Raw genomic sequence first — 12,409 nt, 5'->3', positions numbered from 1 at the left:
TGCATAACCTTTAGCCTAATTACACCCACCTGTTACAATGAGCAGATGTTAGCAGTGTTTCTGTTCAGACTTTGTGTGTGTTTAAACCAAGGCTGATTTTGCAGAGGAGAGGTGAAATGGCATGGTTTTTGCAGCAGGTGGGTGTGTCTAGTCAGCAGGTGTGTTAATCAGGAGGACACAATGGCAAGCCTGTAGCTTTAAGCAGGAAAACCTTGAGATTGAGTGGCCAAGAGGCTTTGCTGGACACTGGCAAGTGCTTACGGCCACACCACTCTGGACCCGCCCGATCTCGTCCGATCTCGGAAGCCAAACAGGGTTGGGCCTGGTTAGTACCTGGATGGGAGACCGCTTGGGAATACCAGGTGCTGTAAGTTTTCCATCTTTTCCTCCCAACCAGCAGAGGGTGTTCTTCCAAAATCTGCTTCAAAGTTCACCTAAGGTTTTTTCCTTTTTCTTTTTCTTTTTTTTTTTTTTTTTTTTTAATAAACAACTTTTGCCTCATGTAAAGTAATCAGGTAGCTTCAGAGCAATCAGAATCAAGGTGTCAATGCATAACCTTTAGCCTAATTACACCCACCTGTTACAATGAGCAGATGTTAGCAGTGTTTCTGTTCAGACTTTGTGTGTGTTTAAACCAAGGCTGATTTTGCAGAGGAGAGGTGAAATGGCATGGTTTTTGCAGCAGGTGGGTGTGTCTAGTCAGCAGGTGTGTTAATCAGGAGGACACAATGGCAAGCCTGTAGCTTTAAGCAGGAAAACCTTGAGATTGAGTGGCCAAGAGGCTTTGCTGGACACTGGCAAGTGCTTACGGCCACACCACTCTGGACCCGCCCGATCTCGTCCGATCTCGGAAGCCAAACAGGGTTGGGCCTGGTTAGTACCTGGATGGGAGACCGCTTGGGAATACCAGGTGCTGTAAGTTTTCCATCTTTTCCTCCCAACCAGCAGAGGGTGTTCTTCCAAAATCTGCTTCAAAGTTCACCTAAGGTTTTTTTTTTTTTTTTTTTAATAAACAACTTTTGCCTCATGTAAAGTAATCAGGTAGCTTCAGAGCAATCAGAATCAAGGTGTCAATGCATAACCTTTAGCCTAATTACACCCACCTGTTACAATGAGCAGATGTTAGCAGTGTTTCTGTTCAGACTTTGTGTGTGTTTAAACCAAGGCTGATTTTGCAGAGGAGAGGTGAAATGGCATGGTTTTTGCAGCAGGTGGGTGTGTCTAGTCAGCAGGTGTGTTAATCAGGAGGACACAATGGCAAGCCTGTAGCTTTAAGCAGGAAAACCTTGAGATTGAGTGGCCAAGAGGCTTTGCTGGACACTGGCAAGTGCTTACGGCCACACCACTCTGGACCCGCCCGATCTCGTCCGATCTCGGAAGCCAAACAGGGTTGGGCCTGGTTAGTACCTGGATGGGAGACCGCTTGGGAATACCAGGTGCTGTAAGTTTTCCATCTTTTCCTCCCAACCAGCAGAGGGTGTTCTTCCAAAATCTGCTTCAAAGTTCACCTAAGGTTTTTTTTTTTTTTTTTTAATAAACAACTTTTGCCTCATGTAAAGTAATCAGGTAGCTTCAGAGCAATCAGAATCAAGGTGTCAATGCATAACCTTTAGCCTAATTACACCCACCTGTTACAATGAGCAGATGTTAGCAGTGTTTCTGTTCAGACTTTGTGTGTGTTTAAACCAAGGCTGATTTTGCAGAGGAGAGGTGAAATGGCATGGTTTTTGCAGCAGGTGGGTGTGTCTAGTCAGCAGGTGTGTTAATCAGAAGGGCACAATGGCAAGCCTGTAGCTTTAAGCAGGAAAACCTTGAGATTGAGTGGCCAAGAGGCTTTGCTGGACACTGGCAAGTGCTTACGGCCACACCACTCTGGACCCGCCCGATCTCGTCCGATCTCGGAAGCCAAACAGGGTTGGGCCTGGTTAGTACCTGGATGGGAGACCGCTTGGGAATACCAGGTGCTGTAAGTTTTCCATCTTTTCCTCCCAACCAGCAGAGGGTGTTCTTCCAAAATCTGCTTCAAAGTTCACCTAAGGTTTTTTCCTTTTTCTTTTTCTTTTTTTTTTTTTTTTTTTTTAATAAACAACTTTTGCCTCATGTAAAGTAATCAGGTAGCTTCAGAGCAATCAGAATCAAGGTGTCAATGCATAACCTTTAGCCTAATTACACCCACCTGTTACAATGAGCAGATGTTAGCAGTGTTTCTGTTCAGACTTTGTGTGTGTTTAAACCAAGGCTGATTTTGCAGAGGAGAGGTGAAATGGCATGGTTTTTGCAGCAGGTGGGTGTGTCTAGTCAGCAGGTGTGTTAATCAGGAGGACACAATGGCAAGCCTGTAGCTTTAAGCAGGAAAACCTTGAGATTGAGTGGCCAAGAGGCTTTGCTGGACACTGGCAAGTGCTTACGGCCACACCACTCTGGACCCGCCCGATCTCGTCCGATCTCGGAAGCCAAACAGGGTTGGGCCTGGTTAGTACCTGGATGGGAGACCGCTTGGGAATACCAGGTGCTGTAAGTTTTCCATCTTTTCCTCCCAACCAGCAGAGGGTGTTCTTCCAAAATCTGCTTCAAAGTTCACCTAAGGTTTTTTCCTTTTTCTTTTTCTTTTTTTTTTTTTTTTTTTTTAATAAACAACTTTTGCCTCATGTAAAGTAATCAGGTAGCTTCAGAGCAATCAGAATCAAGGTGTCAATGCATAACCTTTAGCCTAATTACACCCACCTGTTACAATGAGCAGATGTTAGCAGTGTTTCTGTTCAGACTTTGTGTGTGTTTAAACCAAGGCTGATTTTGCAGAGGAGAGGTGAAATGGCATGGTTTTTGCAGCAGGTGGGTGTGTCTAGTCAGCAGGTGTGTTAATCAGGAGGACACAATGGCAAGCCTGTAGCTTTAAGCAGGAAAACCTTGAGATTGAGTGGCCAAGAGGCTTTGCTGGACACTGGCAAGTGCTTACGGCCACACCACTCTGGACCCGCCCGATCTCGTCCGATCTCGGAAGCCAAACAGGGTTGGGCCTGGTTAGTACCTGGATGGGAGACCGCTTGGGAATACCAGGTGCTGTAAGTTTTCCATCTTTTCCTCCCAACCAGCAGAGGGTGTTCTTCCAAAATCTGCTTCAAAGTTCACCTAAGGTTTTTTTTTTTTTTTTTTTAATAAACAACTTTTGCCTCATGTAAAGTAATCAGGTAGCTTCAGAGCAATCAGAATCAAGGTGTCAATGCATAACCTTTAGCCTAATTACACCCACCTGTTACAATGAGCAGATGTTAGCAGTGTTTCTGTTCAGACTTTGTGTGTGTTTAAACCAAGGCTGATTTTGCAGAGGAGAGGTGAAATGGCATGGTTTTTGCAGCAGGTGGGTGTGTCTAGTCAGCAGGTGTGTTAATCAGGAGGACACAATGGCAAGCCTGTAGCTTTAAGCAGGAAAACCTTGAGATTGAGTGGCCAAGAGGCTTTGCTGGACACTGGCAAGTGCTTACGGCCACACCACTCTGGACCCGCCCGATCTCGTCCGATCTCGGAAGCCAAACAGGGTTGGGCCTGGTTAGTACCTGGATGGGAGACCGCTTGGGAATACCAGGTGCTGTAAGTTTTCCATCTTTTCCTCCCAACCAGCAGAGGGTGTTCTTCCAAAATCTGCTTCAAAGTTCACCTAAGGTTTTTTTTTTTTTTTTTTTAATAAACAACTTTTGCCTCATGTAAAGTAATCAGGTAGCTTCAGAGCAATCAGAATCAAGGTGTCAATGCATAACCTTTAGCCTAATTACACCCACCTGTTACAATGAGCAGATGTTAGCAGTGTTTCTGTTCAGACTTTGTGTGTGTTTAAACCAAGGCTGATTTTGCAGAGGAGAGGTGAAATGGCATGGTTTTTGCAGCAGGTGGGTGTGTCTAGTCAGCAGGTGTGTTAATCAGGAGGACACAATGGCAAGCCTGTAGCTTTAAGCAGGAAAACCTTGAGATTGAGTGGCCAAGAGGCTTTGCTGGACACTGGCAAGTGCTTACGGCCACACCACTCTGGACCCGTCCGATCTCGGAAGCCAAACAGGGTTGGGCCTGGTTAGTACCTGGATGGGAGACCGCTTGGGAATACCAGGTGCTGTAAGTTTTCCATCTTTTCCTCCCAACCAGCAGAGGGTGTTCTTCCAAAATCTGCTTCAAAGTTCACCTAAGGTTTTTTCCTTTTTCTTTTTCTTTTTTTTTTTTTTTTTTTTTAATAAACAACTTTTGCCTCATGTAAAGTAATCAGGTAGCTTCAGAGCAATCAGAATCAAGGTGTCAATGCATAACCTTTAGCCTAATTACACCCACCTGTTACAATGAGCAGATGTTAGCAGTGTTTCTGTTCAGACTTTGTGTGTGTTTAAACCAAGGCTGATTTTGCAGAGGAGAGGTGAAATGGCATGGTTTTTGCAGCAGGTGGGTGTGTCTAGTCAGCAGGTGTGTTAATCAGGAGGACACAATGGCAAGCCTGTAGCTTTAAGCAGGAAAACCTTGAGATTGAGTGGCCAAGAGGCTTTGCTGGACACTGGCAAGTGCTTACGGCCACACCACTCTGGACCCGCCCGATCTCGTCCGATCTCGGAAGCCAAACAGGGTTGGGCCTGGTTAGTACCTGGATGGGAGACCGCTTGGGAATACCAGGTGCTGTAAGTTTTCCATCTTTTCCTCCCAACCAGCAGAGGGTGTTCTTCCAAAATCTGCTTCAAAGTTCACCTAAGGTTTTTTTTTTTTTTTTTTTAATAAACAACTTTTGCCTCATGTAAAGTAATCAGGTAGCTTCAGAGCAATCAGAATCAAGGTGTCAATGCATAACCTTTAGCCTAATTACACCCACCTGTTACAATGAGCAGATGTTAGCAGTGTTTCTGTTCAGACTTTGTGTGTGTTTAAACCAAGGCTGATTTTGCAGAGGAGAGGTGAAATGGCATGGTTTTTGCAGCAGGTGGGTGTGTCTAGTCAGCAGGTGTGTTAATCAGGAGGACACAATGGCAAGCCTGTAGCTTTAAGCAGGAAAACCTTGAGATTGAGTGGCCAAGAGGCTTTGCTGGACACTGGCAAGTGCTTACGGCCACACCACTCTGGACCCGCCCGATCTCGTCCGATCTCGGAAGCCAAACAGGGTTGGGCCTGGTTAGTACCTGGATGGGAGACCGCTTGGGAATACCAGGTGCTGTAAGTTTTCCATCTTTTCCTCCCAACCAGCAGAGGGTGTTCTTCCAAAATCTGCTTCAAAGTTCACCTAAGGTTTTTTTTTTTTTTTTTTAATAAACAACTTTTGCCTCATGTAAAGTAATCAGGTAGCTTCAGAGCAATCAGAATCAAGGTGTCAATGCATAACCTTTAGCCTAATTACACCCACCTGTTACAATGAGCAGATGTTAGCAGTGTTTCTGTTCAGACTTTGTGTGTGTTTAAACCAAGGCTGATTTTGCAGAGGAGAGGTGAAATGGCATGGTTTTTGCAGCAGGTGGGTGTGTCTAGTCAGCAGGTGTGTTAATCAGGAGGACACAATGGCAAGCCTGTAGCTTTAAGCAGGAAAACCTTGAGATTGAGTGGCCAAGAGGCTTTGCTGGACACTGGCAAGTGCTTACGGCCACACCACTCTGGACCCGTCCGATCTCGGAAGCCAAACAGGGTTGGGCCTGGTTAGTACCTGGATGGGAGACCGCTTGGGAATACCAGGTGCTGTAAGTTTTCCATCTTTTCCTCCCAACCAGCAGAGGGTGTTCTTCCAAAATCTGCTTCAAAGTTCACCTAAGGTTTTTTCCTTTTTCTTTTTCTTTTTTTTTTTTTTTTTTTTTAATAAACAACTTTTGCCTCATGTAAAGTAATCAGGTAGCTTCAGAGCAATCAGAATCAAGGTGTCAATGCATAACCTTTAGCCTAATTACACCCACCTGTTACAATGAGCAGATGTTAGCAGTGTTTCTGTTCAGACTTTGTGTGTGTTTAAACCAAGGCTGATTTTGCAGAGGAGAGGTGAAATGGCATGGTTTTTGCAGCAGGTGGGTGTGTCTAGTCAGCAGGTGTGTTAATCAGGAGGACACAATGGCAAGCCTGTAGCTTTAAGCAGGAAAACCTTGAGATTGAGTGGCCAAGAGGCTTTGCTGGACACTGGCAAGTGCTTACGGCCACACCACTCTGGACCCGCCCGATCTCGTCCGATCTCGGAAGCCAAACAGGGTTGGGCCTGGTTAGTACCTGGATGGGAGACCGCTTGGGAATACCAGGTGCTGTAAGTTTTCCATCTTTTCCTCCCAACCAGCAGAGGGTGTTCTTCCAAAATCTGCTTCAAAGTTCACCTAAGGTTTTTTTTTTTTTTTTTTTAATAAACAACTTTTGCCTCATGTAAAGTAATCAGGTAGCTTCAGAGCAATCAGAATCAAGGTGTCAATGCATAACCTTTAGCCTAATTACACCCACCTGTTACAATGAGCAGATGTTAGCAGTGTTTCTGTTCAGACTTTGTGTGTGTTTAAACCAAGGCTGATTTTGCAGAGGAGAGGTGAAATGGCATGGTTTTTGCAGCAGGTGGGTGTGTCTAGTCAGCAGGTGTGTTAATCAGGAGGACACAATGGCAAGCCTGTAGCTTTAAGCAGGAAAACCTTGAGATTGAGTGGCCAAGAGGCTTTGCTGGACACTGGCAAGTGCTTACGGCCACACCACTCTGGACCCGCCCGATCTCGTCCGATCTCGGAAGCCAAACAGGGTTGGGCCTGGTTAGTACCTGGATGGGAGACCGCTTGGGAATACCAGGTGCTGTAAGTTTTCCATCTTTTCCTCCCAACCAGCAGAGGGTGTTCTTCCAAAATCTGCTTCAAAGTTCACCTAAGGTTTTTTTTTTTTTTTTTTTAATAAACAACTTTTGCCTCATGTAAAGTAATCAGGTAGCTTCAGAGCAATCAGAATCAAGGTGTCAATGCATAACCTTTAGCCTAATTACACCCACCTGTTACAATGAGCAGATGTTAGCAGTGTTTCTGTTCAGACTTTGTGTGTGTTTAAACCAAGGCTGATTTTGCAGAGGAGAGGTGAAATGGCATGGTTTTTGCAGCAGGTGGGTGTGTCTAGTCAGCAGGTGTGTTAATCAGGAGGACACAATGGCAAGCCTGTAGCTTTAAGCAGGAAAACCTTGAGATTGAGTGGCCAAGAGGCTTTGCTGGACACTGGCAAGTGCTTACGGCCACACCACTCTGGACCCGCCCGATCTCGTCCGATCTCGGAAGCCAAACAGGGTTGGGCCTGGTTAGTACCTGGATGGGAGACCGCTTGGGAATACCAGGTGCTGTAAGTTTTCCATCTTTTCCTCCCAACCAGCAGAGGGTGTTCTTCCAAAATCTGCTTCAAAGTTCACCTAAGGTTTTTTTTTTTTTTTTTTTAATAAACAACTTTTGCCTCATGTAAAGTAATCAGGTAGCTTCAGAGCAATCAGAATCAAGGTGTCAATGCATAACCTTTAGCCTAATTACACCCACCTGTTACAATGAGCAGATGTTAGCAGTGTTTCTGTTCAGACTTTGTGTGTGTTTAAACCAAGGCTGATTTTGCAGAGGAGAGGTGAAATGGCATGGTTTTTGCAGCAGGTGGGTGTGTCTAGTCAGCAGGTGTGTTAATCAGGAGGACACAATGGCAAGCCTGTAGCTTTAAGCAGGAAAACCTTGAGATTGAGTGGCCAAGAGGCTTTGCTGGACACTGGCAAGTGCTTACGGCCACACCACTCTGGACCCGCCCGATCTCGTCCGATCTCGGAAGCCAAACAGGGTTGGGCCTGGTTAGTACCTGGATGGGAGACCGCTTGGGAATACCAGGTGCTGTAAGTTTTCCATCTCTTCCTCCCAACCAGCAGAGGGTGTTCTTCCAAAATCTGCTTCAAAGTTCACCTAAGGTTTTTTTCTTTTTCTTTTTCTTTTTTTTTTTTTTTTTTTTTAATAAACAACTTTTGCCTCATGTAAAGTAATCAGGTAGCTTCAGAGCAATCAGAATCAAGGTGTCAATGCATAACCTTTAGCCTAATTACACCCACCTGTTACAATGAGCAGATGTTAGCAGTGTTTCTGTTCAGACTTTGTGTGTGTTTAAACCAAGGCTGATTTTGCAGAGGAGAGGTGAAATGGCATGGTTTTTGCAGCAGGTGGGTGTGTCTAGTCAGCAGGTGTGTTAATCAGGAGGACACAATGGCAAGCCTGTAGCTTTAAGCAGGAAAACCTTGAGATTGAGTGGCCAAGAGGCTTTGCTGGACACTGGCAAGTGCTTACGGCCACACCACTCTGGACCCGCCCGATCTCGTCCGATCTCGGAAGCCAAACAGGGTTGGGCCTGGTTAGTACCTGGATGGGAGACCGCTTGGGAATACCAGGTGCTGTAAGTTTTCCATCTTTTCCTCCCAACCAGCAGAGGGTGTTCTTCCAAAATCTGCTTCAAAGTTCACCTAAGGTTTTTTTTTTTTTTTTTTTTAATAAACAACTTTTGCCTCATGTAAAGTAATCAGGTAGCTTCAGAGCAATCAGAATCAAGGTGTCAATGCATAACCTTTAGCCTAATTACACCCACCTGTTACAATGAGCAGATGTTAGCAGTGTTTCTGTTCAGACTTTGTGTGTGTTTAAACCAAGGCTGATTTTGCAGAGGAGAGGTGAAATGGCATGGTTTTTGCAGCAGGTGGGTGTGTCTAGTCAGCAGGTGTGTTAATCAGGAGGACACAATGGCAAGCCTGTAGCTTTAAGCAGGAAAACCTTGAGATTGAGTGGCCAAGAGGCTTTGCTGGACACTGGCAAGTGCTTACGGCCACACCACTCTGGACCCGCCCGATCTCGTCCGATCTCGGAAGCCAAACAGGGTTGGGCCTGGTTAGTACCTGGATGGGAGACCGCTTGGGAATACCAGGTGCTGTAAGTTTTCCATCTTTTCCTCCCAACCAGCAGAGGGTGTTCTTCCAAAATCTGCTTCAAAGTTCACCTAAGGTTTTTTTTTTTTTTTTTTTAATAAACAACTTTTGCCTCATGTAAAGTAATCAGGTAGCTTCAGAGCAATCAGAATCAAGGTGTCAATGCATAACCTTTAGCCTAATTACACCCACCTGTTACAATGAGCAGATGTTAGCAGTGTTTCTGTTCAGACTTTGTGTGTGTTTAAACCAAGGCTGATTTTGCAGAGGAGAGGTGAAATGGCATGGTTTTTGCAGCAGGTGGGTGTGTCTAATCAGCAGGTGTGTTAATCAGAAGGACACGATGGCATGCTTGGAAGTTTAAGCAGGAAAACTTTGAGATTCACTGGCCAAGAGGCTTTGCTGGACACTGGCAAGTGCTTACGGCCACACCACTCTGGACCCGCCCGATCTCGTCCGATCTCGGAAGCCAAACAGGGTTGGGCCTGGTTAGTACCTGGATGGGAGACCGCTTGGGAATACCAGGTGCTGTAAGTTTTCCATCTTTTCCTCCCAACCAGCAGAGGGTGTTCTTCCAAAATCTGCTTCAAAGTTCACCTAAGGTTTTTTTTTTTTTTTTTTTAATAAACAACTTTTGCCTCATGTAAAGTAATCAGGTAGCTTCAGAGCAATCAGAATCAAGGTGTCAATGCATAACCTTTAGCCTAATTACACCCACCTGTTACAATGAGCAGATGTTAGCAGTGTTTCTGTTCAGACTTTGTGTGTGTTTAAACCAAGGCTGATTTTGCAGAGGAGAGGTGAAATGGCATGGTTTTTGCAGCAGGTGGGTGTGTCTAGTCAGCAGGTGTGTTAATCAGGAGGACACAATGGCAAGCCTGTAGCTTTAAGCAGGAAAACCTTGAGATTGAGTGGCCAAGAGGCTTTGCTGGACACTGGCAAGTGCTTACGGCCACACCACTCTGGACCCGCCCGATCTCGTCCGATCTCGGAAGCCAAACAGGGTTGGGCCTGGTTAGTACCTGGATGGGAGACCGCTTGGGAATACCAGGTGCTGTAAGTTTTCCATCTTTTCCTCCCAACCAGCAGAGGGTGTTCTTCCAAAATCTGCTTCAAAGTTCACCTAAGGTTTTTTTTTTTTTTTTTTTAATAAACAACTTTTGCCTCATGTAAAGTAATCAGGTAGCTTCAGAGCAATCAGAATCAAGGTGTCAATGCATAACCTTTAGCCTAATTACACCCACCTGTTACAATGAGCAGATGTTAGCAGTGTTTCTGTTCAGACTTTGTGTGTGTTTAAACCAAGGCTGATTTTGCAGAGGAGAGGTGAAATGGCATGGTTTTTGCAGCAGGTGGGTGTGTCTAGTCAGCAGGTGTGTTAATCAGGAGGACACAATGGCAAGCCTGTAGCTTTAAGCAGGAAAACCTTGAGATTGAGTGGCCAAGAGGCTTTGCTGGACACTGGCAAGTGCTTACGGCCACACCACTCTGGACCCGCCCGATCTCGTCCGATCTCGGAAGCCAAACAGGGTTGGGCCTGGTTAGTACCTGGATGGGAGACCGCTTGGGAATACCAGGTGCTGTAAGTTTTCCATCTTTTCCTCCCAACCAGCAGAGGGTGTTCTTCCAAAATCTGCTTCAAAGTTCACCTAAGGTTTTTTTTTTTTTTTTTTTAATAAACAACTTTTGCCTCATGTAAAGTAATCAGGTAGCTTCAGAGCAATCAGAATCAAGGTGTCAATGCATAACCTTTAGCCTAATTACACCCACCTGTTACAATGAGCAGATGTTAGCAGTGTTTCTGTTCAGACTTTGTGTGTGTTTAAACCAAGGCTGATTTTGCAGAGGAGAGGTGAAATGGCATGGTTTTTGCAGCAGGTGGGTGTGTCTAGTCAGCAGGTGTGTTAATCAGGAGGACACAATGGCAAGCCTGTAGCTTTAAGCAGGAAAACCTTGAGATTGAGTGGCCAAGAGGCTTTGCTGGACACTGGCAAGTGCTTACGGCCACACCACTCTGGACCCGCCCGATCTCGTCCGATCTCGGAAGCCAAACAGGGTTGGGCCTGGTTAGTACCTGGATGGGAGACCGCTTGGGAATACCAGGTGCTGTAAGTTTTCCATCTTTTCCTCCCAACCAGCAGAGGGTGTTCTTCCAAAATCTGCTTCAAAGTTCACCTAAGGTTTTTTTTTTTTTTTTTTTAATAAACAACTTTTGCCTCATGTAAAGTAATCAGGTAGCTTCAGAGCAATCAGAATCAAGGTGTCAATGCATAACCTTTAGCCTAATTACACCCACCTGTTACAATGAGCAGATGTTAGCAGTGTTTCTGTTCAGACTTTGTGTGTGTTTAAACCAAGGCTGATTTTGCAGAGGAGAGGTGAAATGGCATGGTTTTTGCAGCAGGTGGGTGTGTCTAGTCAGCAGGTGTGTTAATCAGGAGGACACAATGGCAAGCCTGTAGCTTTAAGCAGGAAAACCTTGAGATTGAGTGGCCAAGAGGCTTTGCTGGACACTGGCAAGTGCTTACGGCCACACCACTCTGGACCCGCCCGATCTCGTCCGATCTCGGAAGCCAAACAGGGTTGGGCCTGGTTAGTACCTGGATGGGAGACCGCTTGGGAATACCAGGTGCTGTAAGTTTTCCATCTCTTCCTCCCAACCAGCAGAGGGTGTTCTTCCAAAATCTGCTTCAAAGTTCACCTAAGGTTTTTTTCTTTTTCTTTTTCTTTTTTTTTTTTTTTTTTTTTAATAAACAACTTTTGCCTCATGTAAAGTAATCAGGTAGCTTCAGAGCAATCAGAATCAAGGTGTCAATGCATAACCTTTAGCCTAATTACACCCACCTGTTACAATGAGCAGATGTTAGCAGTGTTTCTGTTCAGACTTTGTGTGTGTTTAAACCAAGGCTGATTTTGCAGAGGAGAGGTGAAATGGCATGGTTTTTGCAGCAGGTGGGTGTGTCTAGTCAGCAGGTGTGTTAATCAGGAGGACACAATGGCAAGCCTGTAGCTTTAAGCAGGAAAACCTTGAGATTGAGTGGCCAAGAGGCTTTGCTGGACACTGGCAAGTGCTTACGGCCACACCACTCTGGACCCGCCCGATCTCGTCCGATCTCGGAAGCCAAACAGGGTTGGGCCTGGTTAGTACCTGGATGGGAGACCGCTTGGGAATACCAGGTGCTGTAAGTTTTCCATCTTTTCCTCCCAACCAGCAGAGGGTGTTCTTCCAAAATCTGCTTCAAAGTTCACCTAAGGTTTTTTTTTTTTTTTTTTTTAATAAACAACTTTTGCCTCATGTAAAGTAATCAGGTAGCTTCAGAGCAATCAGAATCAAGGTGTCAATGCATAACCTTTAGCCTAATTACACCCACCTGTTACAATGAGCAGATGTTAGCAGTGTTTCTGTTCAGACTTTGTGTGTGTTTAAACCAAGGCTGATTTTGCAGAGGAGAGGTGAAATGGCATGGTTTTTGCAGCAGGTGGGTGTGTCTAGTCAGCAGGTGTGTTAATCAGGAGGAC

The 12,409-nt window shown here is 45.4% G+C and overlaps 1 protein-coding gene, 21 non-coding genes and 2 pseudogenes across 22 annotated transcripts in view; all 24 read left to right on the top strand.

Moving 5' to 3' along the window:
* LOC144984559 (uncharacterized) overlaps positions 1 to 12,409 on the top strand; it is a 402,969-nt gene that overhangs the window by 357,662 nt on the left and 32,898 nt on the right. The window lies entirely within an intron of this gene.
* On the top strand, positions 256 to 374 carry LOC144985271 (5S ribosomal RNA). Its single transcript, XR_013649099.1, has one exon. It is a non-coding gene; the product is annotated as a 5S ribosomal RNA (ribosomal RNA).
* LOC144985270 (5S ribosomal RNA) lies at positions 804 to 922 on the top strand. The gene has a single exon (XR_013649098.1). It is a non-coding gene; the product is annotated as a 5S ribosomal RNA (ribosomal RNA).
* Positions 1,330 to 1,448, top strand: LOC144985268 (5S ribosomal RNA). The gene has a single exon (XR_013649096.1). It is a non-coding gene; the product is annotated as a 5S ribosomal RNA (ribosomal RNA).
* Positions 1,855 to 1,973, top strand: LOC144985267 (5S ribosomal RNA). Its single transcript, XR_013649095.1, has one exon. It is a non-coding gene; the product is annotated as a 5S ribosomal RNA (ribosomal RNA).
* LOC144985266 (5S ribosomal RNA) lies at positions 2,403 to 2,521 on the top strand. The gene has a single exon (XR_013649094.1). It is a non-coding gene; the product is annotated as a 5S ribosomal RNA (ribosomal RNA).
* Positions 2,951 to 3,069, top strand: LOC144985265 (5S ribosomal RNA). The gene has a single exon (XR_013649093.1). It is a non-coding gene; the product is annotated as a 5S ribosomal RNA (ribosomal RNA).
* Positions 3,477 to 3,595, top strand: LOC144985264 (5S ribosomal RNA). The gene has a single exon (XR_013649092.1). It is a non-coding gene; the product is annotated as a 5S ribosomal RNA (ribosomal RNA).
* On the top strand, positions 4,003 to 4,111 carry LOC144986242 (5S ribosomal RNA; annotated as a pseudogene).
* On the top strand, positions 4,541 to 4,659 carry LOC144985262 (5S ribosomal RNA). The gene has a single exon (XR_013649090.1). It is a non-coding gene; the product is annotated as a 5S ribosomal RNA (ribosomal RNA).
* Positions 5,067 to 5,185, top strand: LOC144985261 (5S ribosomal RNA). The gene has a single exon (XR_013649089.1). It is a non-coding gene; the product is annotated as a 5S ribosomal RNA (ribosomal RNA).
* Positions 5,592 to 5,700, top strand: LOC144986241 (5S ribosomal RNA; annotated as a pseudogene).
* On the top strand, positions 6,130 to 6,248 carry LOC144985260 (5S ribosomal RNA). The gene has a single exon (XR_013649088.1). It is a non-coding gene; the product is annotated as a 5S ribosomal RNA (ribosomal RNA).
* LOC144985259 (5S ribosomal RNA) lies at positions 6,656 to 6,774 on the top strand. Its single transcript, XR_013649087.1, has one exon. It is a non-coding gene; the product is annotated as a 5S ribosomal RNA (ribosomal RNA).
* Positions 7,182 to 7,300, top strand: LOC144985258 (5S ribosomal RNA). Its single transcript, XR_013649086.1, has one exon. It is a non-coding gene; the product is annotated as a 5S ribosomal RNA (ribosomal RNA).
* LOC144985257 (5S ribosomal RNA) lies at positions 7,708 to 7,826 on the top strand. Its single transcript, XR_013649085.1, has one exon. It is a non-coding gene; the product is annotated as a 5S ribosomal RNA (ribosomal RNA).
* On the top strand, positions 8,256 to 8,374 carry LOC144985256 (5S ribosomal RNA). Its single transcript, XR_013649084.1, has one exon. It is a non-coding gene; the product is annotated as a 5S ribosomal RNA (ribosomal RNA).
* Positions 8,783 to 8,901, top strand: LOC144985255 (5S ribosomal RNA). The gene has a single exon (XR_013649083.1). It is a non-coding gene; the product is annotated as a 5S ribosomal RNA (ribosomal RNA).
* Positions 9,309 to 9,427, top strand: LOC144985254 (5S ribosomal RNA). Its single transcript, XR_013649082.1, has one exon. It is a non-coding gene; the product is annotated as a 5S ribosomal RNA (ribosomal RNA).
* LOC144985253 (5S ribosomal RNA) lies at positions 9,835 to 9,953 on the top strand. The gene has a single exon (XR_013649081.1). It is a non-coding gene; the product is annotated as a 5S ribosomal RNA (ribosomal RNA).
* Positions 10,361 to 10,479, top strand: LOC144985251 (5S ribosomal RNA). The gene has a single exon (XR_013649079.1). It is a non-coding gene; the product is annotated as a 5S ribosomal RNA (ribosomal RNA).
* Positions 10,887 to 11,005, top strand: LOC144985250 (5S ribosomal RNA). Its single transcript, XR_013649078.1, has one exon. It is a non-coding gene; the product is annotated as a 5S ribosomal RNA (ribosomal RNA).
* LOC144985249 (5S ribosomal RNA) lies at positions 11,413 to 11,531 on the top strand. The gene has a single exon (XR_013649077.1). It is a non-coding gene; the product is annotated as a 5S ribosomal RNA (ribosomal RNA).
* On the top strand, positions 11,961 to 12,079 carry LOC144985248 (5S ribosomal RNA). The gene has a single exon (XR_013649076.1). It is a non-coding gene; the product is annotated as a 5S ribosomal RNA (ribosomal RNA).

The sequence above is a fragment of the Oryzias latipes genome, chromosome 16 (assembly GCF_053564925.1).
Source record: "Oryzias latipes strain Hd-rR chromosome 16, Olatipes_Hd-rR_3.1".
NCBI classification, from domain to species: domain Eukaryota; kingdom Metazoa; phylum Chordata; class Actinopteri; order Beloniformes; family Adrianichthyidae; genus Oryzias; species Oryzias latipes.
This window is presented reverse-complemented; position numbering and strand designations above follow the sequence as displayed.